Source organism: Anomaloglossus baeobatrachus, chromosome 7 (genome assembly GCF_048569485.1).
Source record: "Anomaloglossus baeobatrachus isolate aAnoBae1 chromosome 7, aAnoBae1.hap1, whole genome shotgun sequence".
Classification (NCBI taxonomy): domain Eukaryota; kingdom Metazoa; phylum Chordata; class Amphibia; order Anura; family Aromobatidae; genus Anomaloglossus; species Anomaloglossus baeobatrachus.
In genome coordinates, this window is record NC_134359.1 from 249,940,918 (window position 1) to 249,956,786 (window position 15,869).

Genomic DNA, 15,869 nt, shown 5'->3' on the forward strand with positions numbered 1-15,869 from the left:
CTTCAGCTGGTGGAAGGACTCTTCATGCTTCTCCTCCCACACGAACGGAGGCCCAGGGGCCCTGCCACCCTTGGTCTGTCCCATGAGGAGGTCTTGCATAGGCGCAGCCATCTTCGTATACCCCTTGATGAAGCGGCGGTAGTAGCCCACCAGGCCCAGGAACTGTCTCACCTCTCTCACGGTGGTCGGCCTCGGCCAGTCTTGGATAGCCGTGATCTTCTCGGGGTCTGGGGCGACACCTTCGGCGCTCACCACGTGTCCGAGGTACTGTACCTTAGGCTTCAGTAGATGGCACTTGGAGGGCTTCAGCTTCATCCCATATTTGGCAAGGGACGCAAACACTTCGGCCAGGTGCTCCAGGTGGGCCTCGTACGTCTGGGAGTATACGATCACATCATCCAGATACAGCAAGACGGTTTCGAAATTGAGATGTCCCAGGCAACACTCCATGAGCCGTTGGAAGGTTCCGAGGGCATTGCACAGCCCGAACGGCATGCTGTTGAACTTACAGAGTCCCATGGGAGTAGCGAATGCAGTCTTTTCACGGTCCTCGGGGGCGACCGCCACCTGCCAGTATCCACTGGTAAGATCAAGGGTAGAGAAGACGTTAGCAGTTCTCAGCACAGCTAGCGACTCTTCGATACGGGGGAGAGGATAGGCATCCTTGTGCGTTATCTGGTTGATCTTCCGGTAATCCACACACATTCTCATGGTGCCGTCCTTCTTTTTCACCAACACCAGTGGAGCTGCCCAGGGACTACAACTATCCCGAATGACCCCTGCCTCCTTCATGTTCCTCAGCATGTCTTTAGCGCATTGGTAGTGTGCTGGCGGGATGGGCCTATATCTCTCTTTGATGGGTGGATGTAGGCCTGTGGGGATATGGTGTTGAACCCCTTTAATTCTCCCAAAATCTAATGGGTGTTTGCTGAAAACCTGTCCATACTCTTGTACCACCCTGTGTGATGCATGGGTGTGGTTTCGGTGCCTATATGTAATTCCTGGCACCACGCCTCTAGGTGTTCGGAGGATATGTGGTTACTGACAGGGGATGCTGAGGTAGGTGGGGTGGCCTCGTGAATGGTGTGAGGGTCTAGGGTAAGCAACTTCGCCAGTGTGGCGTAACGGTGAAGCCTGACTTCTTCCTCCCCACAATTCAGCACTCTCACAGGCACTCTTCCTTTCTTGACATCAACCACCCCTCTGGCCGCCATCACGGTAGGCCAGTGTTCCAAAGGCATGGGTTCCACCATTGCCGGGTAGTCGCGCCCTTGAGGACCTACTGCTGCCCTGCACCAGATCATCATCTCACTTCTGGGGTGCACTACAAAGGGGGCCACATCCATCACCCTCACGCCACCAATTTCTCCACCCGTTGAATTCACTTGCTGCCGATATAGGAGGGCTCGGATCTCACGCTGCACAGCTCTCTGTCGGCCTCCTCCTGCTGTGGCGGCCAACTGCTGCAACAGACTCAGCACCTCACTCATACAATGCTCCATCACATTGGTCCCTAGGACTACTTTTGGGTTATGATCACTGGGTTCATTCATCACCACAATCATCCCTTGGTGTTTTAGCTCCGCACGTCCCACGGTTAGGGTCACTTGTTTGTATCCCATCTGAGTTAAAGGGAGTCCATTGGCTGCAACCAGGGTCAGGCTATCATCAGGGGGGGCAAGTTCATCAGTGCCCCAATACTGCTGGTACAGTGAGTATTGTATCGTGGTTACCTGTGATCCTGTGTCCAATAGGGCCATAAGCGGGATGCCGTCTACTGCCAGAGGGATGATGGGGCGAGCTCCGACGTACCAGTCTCGCCAGTCGGGGGGGCCGTTGGTGTCTACTCCTGAGGATTGGCCCTTGGCCCCAGTGGTTGCTCGTTTAACGGACACCGCCTAGAGTAGTGCCTGGGCTTGCTGCACCTGTAACAAATAGGAAGCTCATACCGTGAGTCATTGGTCCTTCTCCGCTGCATCCAGGGGACGTCCTCTGGGCTGTCGGCGAGTTGGATCCTCCCTGGGGGCTTGACGTTCGTCGGGAGCTGGAGTGCGGCGAGGATCTTGGTTAGGTCTCCATCCATGCGGCGGACCTGGGCAGCCAGCTCCTCCATCATCCCGGCGGGCGCTGCAGGGGCCGGTAGCGCCGGGAGAGTAGGCGCCACCGTGATGGGAGCAGTTTCAGCCGGCCATGGGGCCGCATCGGGGGTGTCTGGTGCTGGGGGCTGTAGGGCCTTGATGGCCCGCTCCTTCAATACTGCAAAGTCCAGATCCGGGTGCTCCAGGGCCCACAGCCGTAGCTGCTCGCGGTCCTCCGCGGACCCCAGTCCCTGCAAGAATTGTTCCACGAGCATCTTATTGCTGTCCACCTCGTTAATAGTATCTACCCGCTTCAGCGCACGGAGAGCGGTTTGAAGGCGCAAGGCATAGTCTCTTATATTATCTACAGGCCGCTGTCGGCACTGGTAAAACTGCATCCGCAGCTCCGCTTCCCTGCGGGTCTCAAAAGCGGTTTGGAGTTTCTCAAAAATGATAGTCACGAGGCCCGGTCCGCGTTGGTCCAGGTCTCCGTCTCCTGCTCAGCCGCGCCGGTTAGCTGCCCCAGCACTACCGCTGCCCGTTGCCTGTCCATCAAGGGGTATAAATCGAGGACCGGGCTAATCTTTTTCCGGAACACCTGCAAAGCATCAGGTTTCCCATCGTACTGCGGTAGCCAGGTAGCACCGGGCACATAGGGCAGAGAGAATGGCATCACCTGGGCGACCGCTGGACCCGCAGCCAGCCCCGCTCCTGCGGCCGGAGCACGGGCTGCCTCGTCTCTGTCTGCGGGTGCCACTGCGGCTGCGACCGCCGCTCCTCCAACGGCTCCGTCGGGCGCAGACATCTTCTTCCCGTCCCCACTTGGTACTTTCTAGCACTCTTTCTCTCTGGGGGGCGGGGCTTCTCCTTCGCCTTCCCTGCTCGGGGAAGACGCTCGAGCGGAAAATCTTCGCGCCAAAGATGGCGGCGCTTCAAATTTTTCTGCCGGACGCCGCCGGCGGGGACCACAAGGCGCACGTCCACTGGTAAGTGGACTGGTCAGATCCTGTTCGTGACGCCAAGTTGTCGCGGGCGGCGGGGCGCTGCGCTCGCTAACGCTCGGGTCCGGCGCTGCTGCTGCTGCTGCTCGGTGGCTCGAGCGGTGGGCCGGATCCGGGGACTCGAGCGGCGCTCCTCGCCCGTGAGTGAAAGGGGAATGATTGGTGTGGGGAGATTGTCCGTGACGCCACCCACGATGTGTGGTGACGGTGGCACCACCGGTGACGGGAATCCCGGGAGAGATGACAGGAGGGAGCGAGGATGTTTTCCACTCCGTGGGTAGGGGGGTTGGTGCTCCCGGAGCCCGATGGAATTGACGGGGAGGCTTGACTTGGTTGACTCCAATGGTTCCCCAAACGGTAGTCCGCTCCCCGGCGTATAGGTGCCATAGGAGCCCTTTTGCCCGCAGGCGCTGGCCCTTGGATCTCTAGCCTTGGCGGTGGCTGTATATCCTCACGGTGTGAGCGGTTGACTTCTAACGGGACTTGGGTTGTTAGGAAACCCCTGGGGTTCCGGTCACACTCGGTATTTGACCTTTGCTGGCGACTCCAAGCCTGGTCGGGGTCCGATGGCCCTGCCTGTGTGCTAACTTCACTCCGGTCCCCAGTTCGGTACCGGTGCGCCACCGCCCAACCCCGGTCCTACGGTTCTGCGGAGATCCGTCACTCCTGCAGACGGCCACCACCGTCTGCCAACCTTGCTGTAGGTGCGTGGGCTCCAACCCAGACACCGCAGTAGTTTACTCCTTCCACTTCCACCTCCAAACACTATCTACTCTCCTTTTCCCGCCTCCAGGACTGTGAACTCCTCGATGGGCGGGGCCAACCACCTGGCTCCGCCCCACCTGGTGTGGACATCAGCCCCTGGAGGGAGGCAACAAGGATTTTTGTTTGACTGCTGTAACTGCCTAGGGTGGGGGTGTGTGCATGTTGTTGCAGTCTGTGACCCCTGGCTAGTCCAGGGTGTCACACTCCCCCTTGGTAAAACGCTGACCGTCCGCGGGCTGCCCGTCCATCACCGGTTTTATTTTTACAACTGTAAAAGATAAATAACATTTAATATTCAACATATGTATATTTAGGAATCTTCCCTTACGGGAGGTGCATAGCTTTAACGTTGCAAACATTTTTATTAACATACGGACAGTTGTCTTCCGCTCTCCCACCCAAGCAACCTAGCCCTGGTGCTGCCCCTAAGAAGTGGGCAGCACCCCTTTACCCCAGTCCAGGTTCAGGCTGCCCGAGCGGGAACGGGTACGGTAATGCGCACCCGGATGTCACTTCAGGGGACCCCACGTCCAGGGGGATTCCTGACCCCCGGAGGATGGCCACCGGTCCAGGTGGTGGCCGGACCCCAGCCTGCTCCGCTGTAGGTCCCTCCTCCAATCTGCCTCTCCAGAGGTGGCACTGACGGAAAACGGCCCATAACATTATTTACAATCCCACAAGTTCGTGGGTGGCCTGCCAGTTCTCGGCCTTGTCCATGAGTAGTTTCTCATGCAGCAACAAAACACAAAGGGTCCCTCCGGGGACAACTTGTCTCAAACGGACAGTAATCAGGCAGACAATCAGGTGAACACTCGGTTTGATTCATTCATTTACTTATTTACATGGTTAACACCTTGCACCTTTAGATGGTAGTTTCCCTGTACCTAAGTTGGGGCCTACCTAGGTTGGGGCATGTGGACCTTCTGGGCCCAATGTCGTTAGTGGAGGGCAGGGGAACAGAGAAAGCAGCTGGTTCCTCTTCCCGTGTAACAGATATGGCTGTTGGAGACCCATGGGGGTCGGGCATAGGTGCATCCCTGGGCGCTGGCTCAGACGGTTCGCTGGCGGTTCTCTCCGTTTCCATTTCTTCCATGGGTTGTGGGAACATTATCACCGGAACAAGCATCGCGCCGTTCTGCATCGGCCAGTCTGCTGGAAAGTCACCCATCACTGTATGGATCACCTCTCCTTCCTTCTTCTCACTCGGTATCGGGACCGGAACTTCATTTGTCAGCCTTAAAGGGGGTGGACACCTTTTCAATTGATCTCTGGAGACCGTAGCCGCGGTTTTTCCTTGGTCGCGACTAATCCGATAGGCCTTTTCATTCTCCCATTCAGTAGGCTGGATGACATACGGGGTCTTCTCCCATTGATCATCGAGCTTACGGGTTCTTCTTTTCCGTTTCAGCACCACATCCCCGGGCTCAAAGGGGGTGGCGGAGGTCCGTTTGTTAAAGCGCTGTTCCTGTTTTGTTCGGTTCTGACACAGGTTCCTCTCCACGTATTCTTGAACCTGTCGGTACTGGATTTGCCGTCGGGCAACCCAGCCTGTAGTTGAAGGAAGGGCCTCGGGAGCTTCCATGTCCATTTCTAGGTCCATTGGCAGCTGGCCCGGTCGGGCTCTCATCAGATACGCCGGGGTACATTTAGTAGAACTACTGGGGACGTTGTTGTACATGTCAATCAGGTCAGGTAGCTTCTCTGGCCACAGGTTTCGCTCTTCCAGCAGTATCACCTTGAGGAGATCCAGGACCAGGTGGTTCATCTTTTCGCACATCCCGTTAGTTTGGGCATGATATGGCGTGGTCCTGATCTTCTTACAACCGTACAATTGACAGAATTCTTGAAATACTTCTGTTTCAAAGGCGGAGCCTTGGTCCATAAGCACCCTCTCCGGGTAGCCGTGCGGTCGGCAGAAATAGGCCTGGAGTGCTCTAGCCGCGGTACGGCCGGTCAACTCCTTGACTGGAACAACCACGATGAATCTAGAGTAGTAGTCCACGATGGTCAAGGCATAGGTGTATCCGCTCCGGCTAGGTGTAAGCTTGACGTGATCCAGTGCAACCAATTCCAGCGGTTGATGGGTGACGATCGGATGTAGAGGGGCCCTTTGGCTGGTGTTGTCCTTCCTTCTCAGCGCACAGGGGCCGCACTCCCGGCACCAGGCCTCTACAGACTCTCGCATCCCACTCCAATAGAACAGTTTTCTCAGCAACATCTCCAGCTTTTTCCAGCCGAAATGCCTGGCGCCATCGTGGTATGCTCGTAGGACTTTGGGCACGCTGGCCTGAGGAACCACCAGCTGACGAACCTTCTTGTGAAGTTTTCGGGTTAATCAGCAACCGATACAGCTTCCCTTCATGCATGTATAGCCGAGCCCGTTCTTTCCACAGGCGCTGGGCCTCAGAGGGAGCTGCCAGATCCATTCTGGAGGAGCCTTGCTCGATCATGGTCTTGACCAGCTGGACAGCAGGCGCTTGATCTTGGGCTTCTTTCCATCCCTGATTGGGTAACGGGTCCAGGTCCACCTGTTGTTGTTTGACGTATAGTTTTTCAACCGGCGGCCGATGGAACGCAGGCAACTCGATTTCTTCGAGGTCGTCGTCTTCTGGCCCCCCATCTGGCAGGTGGGGCATCTGGGAAAACGCGTCCGCGTTGGTGTTCTTGCGGCCAGCTCGGTATTTAATAGTGAAGTCGTAGTTAGACAACCTGGCTACCCACCGTTGCTCCAGAGCGCCCAGCTTGGCCGTATCCAGATGGGTTAGCGGATTATTGTCCGTGTAAGCGGTGAATTTTGCCGCTGCGAGGTAATGTCGGAACCTCTCGGTGATTGCCCACACCAGGGCCAGGAACTCCAGCTTGAAAGAGCTGTAATTTTCGGGGTTTCTTTCCGTGGGCCGGAGCTTTCTGCTGGCGTAGGAGATCACTTTTTCTTTCCCGTCTTGGACCTGGGACAGGACTGCTCCCAAGCCCACGTTGCTGGCATCGGTGTAAAGGACGAACGGAAGGCTGTAGTCTGGGTACGCCAGGACCTCTTCTCCCGTCAAGGCCATCTTCAGCTGGTGGAAGGACTCTTCATGCTTCTCCTCCCACACGAACGGAGGCCCAGGGGCCCTGCCACCCTTGGTCTGTCCCACGAGGAGGTCTTGCATAGGCGCAGCCATCTTCGTATACCCCTTGATGAAGCGGCGGTAGTAGCCCACCAGGCCCAGGAACTGTCTCACCTCTCTCACGGTGGTCGGCCTCAGCCAGTCTTGGATAGCCGTGATCTTCTCGGGGTCTGGGGCGACACCTTCGGCGCTCACCACGTGTCCGAGGTACTGTACCTTAGGCTTCAGTAGATGGCACTTGGAGGGCTTCAGCTTCATCCCATATTTGGCAAGGGATGCAAACACTTCGGCCAGGTGCTCCAGGTGGGCCTCGTACGTCTGGGAGTATACAATCACATCGTCCAGATACAGCAAGACGGTTTCGAAATTGAGATGTCCCAGGCAACACTCCATGAGCCGTTGGAAGGTTCCGAGGGCATTGCACAGCCCGAACGGCATGCTGTTGAACTTACAGAGTCCCATGGGAGTAGCGAATGCAGTCTTTTCACGGTCCTCGGGGGCGACCGCCACCTGCCAGTATCCACTGGTAAGATCAAGGGTAGAGAAGAAGTTAGCAGTTCTCAGCACAGCTAGCGACTCTTCGATACGGGGGAGAGGGTAGGCATCCTTGTGCGTTATCTGGTTGATCTTCCGGTAATCCACACACATTCTCATGGTGCCGTCCTTCTTTTTCACCAGCACCAGTGGGGCTGCCCAGGGACTACAACTATCCCAAATGACCCCTGCCTCCTTCATGTTCCTCAACATGTCTTTAGCGCATTGGTAGTGTGCTGGCGGGATGGGCCTATATCTCTCTTTGATGGGTGGATGTAGGCCTGTGGGGATATGGTGTTGAACCCCTTTAATTCTCCCAAAATCTAATGGGTGTTTGCTGAAAACCTGTCCATACTCTTGTACCACCCTGTGTGATGCATGGGTGTGGTTTCGGTGCCTATATGTAATTCCTGGCACCACGCCTCTAGCTGTTCGGAGGATATGTGGTTACTGACAGGGGATGCTGAGGTAGGTGGGGTGGCCTCGTGAATGGTGTGAGGGTCTAGGGTAAGCAACTTCGCCAGTGTGGCGTAACGGTGAAGCCTGACTTCTTCCTCCCCACAATTCGGCACTCTCACAGGCACTCTTCCTTTATTGACATCAACCACCCCTCTGGCCACCATCACGGTAGGCCAGTGTTCCGAAGGCATGGGTTCCACCATTGCCGGGTAATCGCGCCCTTGAGGACCTACTGCTGCCCTGCACCAGATCATCATCTCACTTCTGGGGGGCACTACCAAGGGGGCCACATCCATCACCCTCACGCCACCAATTTCTCCACCCGTTGAATTCACTTGCTGCCGATATAGGAGGGCTCGGATCTCACGCTGCACAGCTCTCTGTCGGCCTCCTCCTGCTGTGGCGGCCAACTGCTGCAACAGACTCAGCACCTCACTCATGCAATGCTCCATCACATTGGTCCCTAGGACTACTTTTGGGTTATGATCACTGGGTTCATTCATCACCACAATCATCCCTTGGTGTTTTAGCTCCGCACGTCCCACGGTTAGGGTCACTTGTTTGTATCCCATCTGAGTTAAAGGGAGTCCATTGGCTGCAACCAGGGTCAGGCCATCATCAGGGGGGGCAAGTTCATCAGTGCCCCAATACTGCTGGTACAGTGAGTATTGTATCGTGGTTACCTGTGATCCTGTGTCCAATAGGGCCATAAGCGGGATGCCGTCTACTGCCAGAGGGATGATGGGGCGAGCTCCGACGTACCAGTCTCGCCAGTCGGGGGGGCCGTTGGTGTCTACTCCTGAGGATTGGCCCTTGGCCCCAGTGGTTGCTCGTTTAACGGACACCGCCTAGAGTAGTGCCTGGGCTTGCTGCACCTGTAACAAATAGGAGGCTCATACCGGGAGTCATTGGTCCTTCTCCGCTGCATCCAGGGGACGTCCTCTGGGCTGTCGGCGAGTTGGATCCTCCCTGGGGGCTTGACGTTCGTTGGGAGCTGCAGTGCGGCGAAGATCTTGGTTAGGTCTCCATCCATGCAGCGGACCTGGGCAGCCAGCTCCTCCATCATCCCGGCGGGCGCTGCAGGGGCCGGTAGCGCCGGGAGAGTAGGCGCCACCGAGATAGGAGCAGTTTCAGCCGGCCATGGGGCCGCATCGGGGGTGTCTGGTGCTGGGGGCTGTAGAGCCTTGATGGCCCGCTCCTTCAATACTGCAAAGTCCAGGTCCGGGTGCTCCAGGGCCCACAGCCGTAGCTGCTCGCGGTCCTCTGCGGACCCCAGTCCCTTCAAGAATTGTTCCACGAGCATCTTATTGCTGTCCACCTCGTTAATAGTATCTACCCACTTCAGCGCACGGAGAGCGGTTTGAAGGCGCAAGGCATAGTCTCTTATATTATCTACAGGCCGCTGTCGGCACTGGTAAAACTGCATCCGCAGCTCCGCTTCCGTGCGGGTCTCAAAAGCGATTTGGAGTTTCTCAAAAATAATAGTCACCGAGGCCCGGTCCGCGTCGGTCCAGGTCTCCGTCTCCTGCTCAGCCGTGCCGGTTAGCTGCCCCAGCACTACCGCTGCCCGTTGCCTGTCCATCAAGGGGTATAAATCGAGGACCGGGCTAATCTTTTTCCGGAACACCTGCAAAGCATCAGGTTTCCCATCGTACTGCGGTAGCCAGGTAGCACCGGGCACATAGGGCAGAGAGAATGGCATCACCTGGGCGACCGCTGGACCCGCAGCCAGCCCCGCTCCTGCGGTCGGAGCACGGGCTGCCCCGTCTCTGTCTGCGGGTGCCACTGCGGCTGCGACCGCCGCTCCTCCAACGGCTCCGTCGGGCGCAGACATCTTCTTCCCGTCCCCACTTGGTACTTTCTAGCACTCTTTCTCTCTGGGGGGCGGGGCTTCTCCTTCGCCTTCCCTGCTCGGGGAAGACGCTCGAGCGGGAAATCTTCGCGCCAAAGATGGCGGCGCTTCAAATTTTTCTGCCGGACGCCGCCGGCGGGGACCACAAGGCGCACGTCCACTGGTAAGTGGACTGGTCAGATCCTGTTCGTGACGCCAAGTTGTCGCGGGCGGCGGGGCGCTGCGCTCGCTAACGCTCGGGTCTGGCGCTGCTGCTGCTGCTGCTCGGTGGCTCGAGCGGTGGGCCGGATCCGGGGACTCGAGCGGCGCTCCTCGCCCGTGAGTGAAAGGGGAATGATTGGTGTGGGGAGATTGTCCGTGACGCCACCCACGGTGTGTGGTGACGGTGGCACCACCGGTGACGGGAATCCCGGGAGAGATGACAGGAGGGAGCGAGGATGTTTTCCACTCCGTGGGTAGGGGGGTTGGTGCTCCCGGAGCCCGATGGAGTTGACGGGGAGGCTTGACTTGGTTGACTCCAATGGTTCCCCAAACGATAGTCCGCTCCCCGGCGTATAGGTGCCATAGGAGCCCTTTTGCCCGCAGGCGCTGGCCCTTGGATCTCTAGCCTTGGCAGTGGCTGTATATCCTCACGGTGTGAGCGGTTGACTTCTAACGGGACTTGGGTTGTTAGGAAACCCCTGGGGTTCCGGTCACACTCGGTATTTGACCTTTGCTGGCGACTCCAAGCCTGCTCGGGGTCCGATGGCCCTGCCTGTGTGCTAACTTCACTCCGGTCCCCGGTTCAGTACCGGTGGGCGACCGCCCAACCCCGGTCCTACGGTTCTGCGGAGATCCGTCACTCCTGCAGACGGCCACCACCGTCTGCCAACCTTGCTGTAGGTGCGTGGGCTCCAACCCAGACACCGCAGTAGTTTACTCCTTCCACTTCCACCTCCAAACACTATCTACTCTCCTTTTCCCGCCTCCAGGACTGTGAACTCCTCGATGGGCGGGGCCAACCACCTGGCTCCGCCCCACCTGGTGTGGACATCAGCCCCTGGAGGGAGGCAACAAGGATTTTTGTTTGACTGCTGTAACTGCCTAGGGTGGAGGTGTGTGCATGTTGTTGCAGTCTGTGACCCCTGGCTAGTCCAGGGTGTCACACATACACATCGTACCTTTCTCTAAAATTGAACGGCAGGTTGTTCAATGTTCCCGAGGTAGCACACATCGCACTGTGTGACACCCAAGGAACAATGAACAGATCTTACCTGCGTCCTGCAGCTCCCGGATGACAATGCGGAAGGAAGGAGGTGGGCAGGATATTTACGTCCCGCTTATCTCCGCCCCTCCGCTTCTATTGGCCGGCTGCCGCGTGCCATCGATGTGACGCCGAACGTCCCCCCACTCCAGGAAGTGGACGTTCGCCGCCCACTGCGAGGTCGTATGGACAGGTAAGTACGTGTGACGTGGGTTAATCGTTTGTGCGGCACGTTCAACAAATTGAACGTGCCGCACATACGATGGGGGCGTTGTAAATCGCATACGATATCGTATGCGAAATTGCAACGTGTAAAGCAGGCTTTACAGAGGTATTCCCATCTCCAAGATCCTGTCCCAATATTTAGTAGGTGTAAAAATAATTATATTAGCTAATGCTTCCAATCATAAATGTAATATAGGTCTCCTGATTCGCTGTCGCTGACCTCATGTGCAGGTAATTACAGTAGCTTAGGTATCCATGGTTACAGCTCACTCATATGGTGACAGCCAGTTACTTAGGTGCTTGTGATCGTCACCATGGAAACCTAAGCTGCAATGCCCTGCACATGAGGTAAGAAACATAGATAATCAGAAGAACTATACTACATTTCTACGTGGAGGTATTTGCTATTATTATTATTATACCTACTACATATTGGGATAGGATCTTGGAGATGATACCTCTTTAACCTGAGTTTTTCGAAGCCTTCTGTATTCTCCACTAAGCTGCTGATTTTGCTGGGCAATACCAGGGGTCAGCCACATATTTCTCCTACAGTAATCCATGATGTTTGTTTAGATGAATTGAAGGTAGGCGCCTGTAAGAAATTAACATTATTTGATGTCTGAAGTGTCAGACAACATTCCCATGATTAATGTTTAGTGAGTTTTTGATGCTGCTTACAGCAAAGTGGAAGGATTTATAGACCTCTCCGGCCACTGGGCTTCTCAGTGTAATCTAACCGTGGTGCGTGTCTCAGATCCGCAGCGTGTCCATTTCTCCTGCGGGTACACTAAATTTCTCTGTGCAGATTTTCCCCATAGACGTGTGTGACGCCCTGGCAAAACCAGGTAGTCACACATAGGCTACCGCATAACAGGCACGGTTCCTCAGGTACACAACAAACCGGGAGTGGACTCCCGTGTTCCAAACTGGGAAGTCCTATCTACAAACACCAGTGCAGAGGGGAAAGACGGCGACCACCAGCCCGGGTGGGGGACCAAAGTACAACCGGCCGCGGAGGCCGGCCACCAGCACGTTGGTTTACCAAAAGACTTGTGTGATTCATTTAAGTGTGAGTAACCAACTGTCGCGGGCGGCGGGGCGCTGCGCTTGCACTAAACGCTCGGGTCCGGCGCTGCTGCTGCTGCCGCTGCTGCTCGGTGGCTCGAGCAGTGGGCTGGATCCGGGGACTCGAGCGGCACTCCTCGCCCGTGAGTGAAAAGGGGATAGTTTTGTTTGGGGGTTGAGTCCGTGACGCCACCCACGGGTTGTGGTGAAGATGGGCACCACCGCTGCTGGTGACGGGGATCCCGGGAGCGGCGTTAGGGAGCAGCTGGGATGTTGTTCTCCCCCTCCGTGGGTAGGGGTTGGTGGTCCCGGGGCCCGGTGAGGTGACGGGGAGGCAGGGTTGGTGAGGTGCAGGGTTGCTGGGACAGCGCGGCGCGGTGCTGGATGACACTGGTGTACTCACTCAGCAATCGATACACAAAGTCTCCGGTAAACCAAACGGCTGGATGGACGGGTCCTGCAGCCGGCTGCAGTGTCTCTCTCCCCGGACAGGTGATGGCGGCTGTCTTTCCCTGCACTTGTGTAGTGTTTTGGCTCCGATGGCTTCTCAACGGCAGCCCGCTCCCTGGCGTATAGGTGCCAGAGGAGCCCGTTTTGCCCGCAGGCGCTGGTCCTTGGATCTCTAGCTTCTGGCGGTAGCTGTATATCCTCTGGTACGGACGGTTGCCTTCTAACGGATCTTTGGTTGTTAGGAAACCCCTGGGGTTCCGGTCACTCTCGGATTTGACCGTTGTCGGCGGCTCCAAGCCTGGTCGGGGTCCGATGGCCCTGCCTATATGCTTAACTTCACTCTGCTCCCCGGTTCGGTACCGGTGGGCCACCGCCCAACCCCGGTCCTACGGTTCCGCAGAGATCCGCTAACTCCTGCAGACGACTACCACCGTCTGCCGACCTTGCTGTCAGTGCCTGGGCTCCTACCCAGGCACACGCAGACGTTTTACTCCTCTCACTTTCGCCTCCAAAACTAATCTGACTCCTTTTCCCGCCTCCAGGCCTGTGAACTCCTCGGTGGGCGGGGCCAACCACATGGCTCCACCCCACCTGGTGTGGACATCAGACCCTGGAGGGAGGCAACAAGGGTTTTTGGTTGACTGGTGTAACTATCCAGGGAAGGGGGGGGGGTGGTGTTATGTCTGTGACTACCTGGCTAGTCCAGGGCGTCACACTATGGTGTCCAGTTGCCATAAATACAGACTTTACGCTCCTCTCACGGTAAACAATATAGACAGCACCGGAAGAATGTCAGTGGCACAGGATGCTGCTCATAGGCGTTACGGTCCTCCTCACCAAACTCCAACACGACTCCCCTTACAATTGACCGAAGTGTTTCCGCGGTGGCTCCTTGCTGTAACACACACCTTTAGCTTTTCCTTCTGTTCATAGACAGCATCTCCTCCGCTCTCCAAGGCCACAGCCGAAGACTGTTTTGCTATTGCTATAGTGACCAAACAGACAAAGGCAGATGCAAAAAAGCAGATGCAAAAAAACAGCTGCCCCTTGTGTGTAGTGTGCAACAATGCATGCAATGAATGGCAAATAACCATGTTGCATTGACAGTGGATAAAGCTGATCAATACACCCTCAGGCTATCAATTCATGTGACACTTGTGACAAATGTGACACTTCATGGACAAAGTACTCTAAAGGCCACTTTACACACAGAGATAAATCTTCAGCAGATCTGTGGTTGCAGTGAAATTGTGGACAATCAGTGCCAGGTTTGTGGCTGTGTACAAATGGAACAATATGTCCATGATTTCACTGCAACCACAGATCTGCCAAAGATTTATCTCTGTGTGTAAAGTGGCCTTAAGTAGTGACTGGTTTTTAGCCTCTACTTAGAGATTGGTGACAAATCTTACAGATGACATGACTTGGGTGATCCTTTGCGATGTCAAAAAAGCCCCAGGCTAAACAAGGCTTACAGTCCATGCGACCTGCAGAGCCACCACGACTTCTGCTCAGAGGCAGAGTTGTGGCTGAGGATTCAGTTCTTGATGTGCTTCCAGTACTTTGTCTCTGTCCAGGAAGACGCAACGTAACCTCGTCATCAGTAGCATCCTCCTCCACCTCCTCTGCTGACCTCATCGACTGGCTGACTTTGGTTTGAAAGTAAGTGGGGTCTCCAACCTCATCATCACCCTGTGTGTTTTCACTCCCCTTGTCCTGACTCCTCTGAGCCAACCTCTTCCTCCCCTGACTGAATAGTAAAGTTGTCGTTCCAATCAGGTATCTGAGTCTCCTCAGCATGTTCCCCATTGTCTCCACCAGGATGATTTACAGTTTGGGAATGAGGGTGTACATTATGATTAGCACCGTCTTCATCGGGTCCTGGATCCGACTTATAAAGCTTCTGGGCATCAGTGCAGATCATTTCCTTGTTTGGACTCACTGCAGCTTTGGGGCAGACCTCTGATTCCCAGGCTATTGTGTGACTGAACAGCTCTGCAGACTCAACCATCTCTGTTACCCCATACTCAGCAGGGCTGGTGGAAACTGGAGAGCTGTTAGGAAGCAAGTGCGATTGGGTTGACACCACAGAGGAATGTAGTATTTGGGATATTGAACTTGAGGTGGAGGAGAGGCCACTTTATGAAGCGCTTGAGATCCATTGAAGCAGCTGCTGTTTTGCTGGCTCATCTACATTTGTTAGCGATGGTCGTGTCTGGGAAAAAAGGGATCATAGTTTATCCAAGGGAAGAAGTACACCTGTTATTTTGGCTGGTAGTTGGTGTTACGAATCGGTGCCTCCGTAAACGCAAGCAGACTGCTGCGGTTCCAGTTGCGCCCAGGCGTAAGCTGCCATTTTGGGCTGTGCCTCGGGTCGTCCAGCTGGCTGCTTTCTCCTCCACATCTAAGTGTGGAGAGGCGGCTAGTGCGCATGCGTGTGCCGATTTACCCCAGCCGCAGCCTAAGTCCAGTGTTTTGCCTAGTGAGTATGCTCAGCCTGACTGTGCCATTCCTGACTGAGGCTAAGTCCTCAGTTCGGGCTACAGCGCATGCTCCCACACTTACTGCGAAAAGCCTCTTTGCACAGGTACTTGGACTCCATGCCGTGTCTCAGTCCTGTGTTGTGGCTAGACAGCATGCTGAAGCTGATAGTCTTTTTTCTGAGACTGTTGTTCATGCTACTGAGCATGCTCAGGCACTTACTGCATCAGAGTCTAGGTCCGGTAATGAACTCTTTGGCCCTGCCCTGTCAGGTGTCCTGATGACGTGGCCAGGCCACTCTGGACTGGCTTGCAGAGGCCCGCCCCCATGACTTGTCACCTCATTATTGTTGGTCAGACGATGACTGGTAAGGTGTTTGGGTCGTGGCTGCCATGAGGTCATCATTAAAGTGGCGGTTCCAAATAGGCTGCTGGTTATGCCACTGATGACGTGTCACTCTGCTTTTGTCTCCAGGAGGTGCATTGTGGTTCACCCTGGGTTGGGGCGGACCCAGGTTATAAAAGGGGCTGGAGCTAACAAGGAGGTGCGCAGTCTTCTATTATGCTCAGAAAGAGCACACCTCCATGTGTTGAACCCATTGCG